The sequence below is a fragment of the Frankliniella occidentalis genome, unplaced genomic scaffold (genome assembly GCF_000697945.3).
Source record: "Frankliniella occidentalis isolate FOCC.00 unplaced genomic scaffold, Focc_3.1 Scaffold4, whole genome shotgun sequence".
Taxonomy (NCBI): domain Eukaryota; kingdom Metazoa; phylum Arthropoda; class Insecta; order Thysanoptera; family Thripidae; genus Frankliniella; species Frankliniella occidentalis.
Genome location: NW_026267134.1, coordinates 886,824 through 889,032, shown reverse-complemented (window position 1 = coordinate 889,032; position 2,209 = coordinate 886,824).

The window sequence follows — 2,209 nt, the reverse complement described above, 5'->3', positions numbered from 1 at the left end:
GAAAATTGATGGGTCCGGATTTCGACGGAAAAGTAGTCAAATCGACAGAGGTGACCCAGGGGACCACAAAACTACCCTTGGTTCCGTTAGAAACCACCCCTTTCCAGAGAAACTTGAGTTTTAAGGGAGGTCTTTTGAATCTGGCGGTCAGCGTACGATGGGCTGCCTACCTCGCAGGCGAACCGGTCCAAAAACAGGTGTATCTCACTTAAAATGGCCCGGCGGCGTGAAACTTCTACGCAGAGATTGAAATAGGATTCAGTCTGCCGAATCCCAACTATTTCCAGCGATTTTAATTTTTATCATTTTTGGGCAAAATTACGAGGCCTTTATTCTTTTAGTGGAAATTGATGGGTCCGGATTTAGACGGAAAAGTAGTCGAATCGACAGGGGTGACCCAGGGGACCACAAAACTACTTTTGTTTCAGTCAGAAACTTGCGTTTTAAGGGTGGTCTAATCTGGCGGGCAGCGTAAGATGGGCTGCCTACCTCGCAGGCGAACCGGTCCTAGAAAAACAGGTGTAACTCACTTGAAATGGACCGGCGGCGTGAAACTTCGACGCAGAGGTTGAAAGGACCAATCCCAACCATTTCCAGCGATTTTCAAATTTTTCATTTTTGGCAAAATTTACAATGGCATGGGTCCGGTTTTTGACGGAGGAGTGCTCGAATAGATAGGGGTGAACCAGGGACTACAAAACTACCTTTGCTTCTGTCAGACACCACTCCTGTTCACAGAAACTTGAGTTTCAAGAGCTGGTCTCTCTAACTATGGGCGGGTAGGCTACCTAAGGCGCACTGGCTAAGAACTCTGCTGTAGTGGGTCGGCACCATGATATTTAAACAGGGCAACTGAAAAGGGAGTTTGCCTGACCAATCCAAACCAATTCCAGCAATTTTCCAAATTGACAAGATTTTTAAAATGCATTTTCAATGATAACAAATCAGCCTGGATTTTGGCAGAGGAGGATTAAAATCAACAACAAAGAACCAAGGCACCACAAAAAACATCAAAAACCACCCTTTGATGCACACGAAAGGAAGCTCATCATAGGGTCTGTACAGAGACAAATTGGACCAGCGTTGGTTACTGTCATGTCAACTCACCTATTCTTTTGGATAAAATGACTCCATAGACTTCTCTTGCTCATGTGAAGAACATTTCTGGGCCGAGTTCCTGCAATCATATTAAACAGTACTTTCAGCGATTTTTTTTTTATTGAATTCTTGCTTTCATTTAATACTCAACAATCATCAACTATTAATTACATATAATTGACTCGTACAACACACTTTTAAATGCCTATCGCCTCATACTCTAAATGACCATGGTCTTTCAAATAACTTATTTGGCACTGGTCTCAAGCATTAAGTGAACGTAACATATCCCTCTGCACATACTGTAGACTGTGCACATCTGCCAAATACCTTTCCCACAATTATTACGACAGTAATGGACAGCTGCAAATTAGCTGCAACGCACATTGATTGTTTGATTGTTTAAGGGATTACACCAATAGCTAGAGCTAAAACCCTCATTTTACTGTGAAAGCCCACAGCCCAACCACAGTTATTCACCCATTTGCAAAAGACCTACAACAGTATTTCGCACACTGCACGTACCCATAACACCTTTTCAACAAAGCTTATAGTGAGCATAGTTTACAGAACGCGCACTCTGCGTCGAAAAATAACTTACCACTTGTGTGTGGAAATGAGGTATTTTATGAGCACCTTACCCCATTCGGCGGAACCATAACAAAGCAGAAGCCTCTAGTCGCTAAAATATCTCAAACGCCCTTATTTTGGTGTTATTTTTGATAAAACTTGTGTGGAAGAACAAGCCACAACATAACAAGCCTTCAACTGTTTTTCGGAAATCGACTGCTTTGCAATTGTTTTAGCAGACGATTTTCGAAAAACAATTGAAGGCTTGTTATGTTCTGGCTTGTTCTTCCTGATCTTCTTTATACCAATAAAATACCTCATTGAGCTACCGGAGCACTAACCTCCTACAAAGAATATCTAAATATGCTGGAAACCACCAAGCACTATCCCTTGCGATTGATACCCAAAAGTTCTGATTAAAATCCCACCATAAATTTGTGTCGGTATTATTCGGTGCTGAGTAACAGGAGACACCGATTTTCACTGTTTATTTACGTTTCCACGAATGAACGCGCGGCGGGTTGCGGGGTGGGGTGTGGTG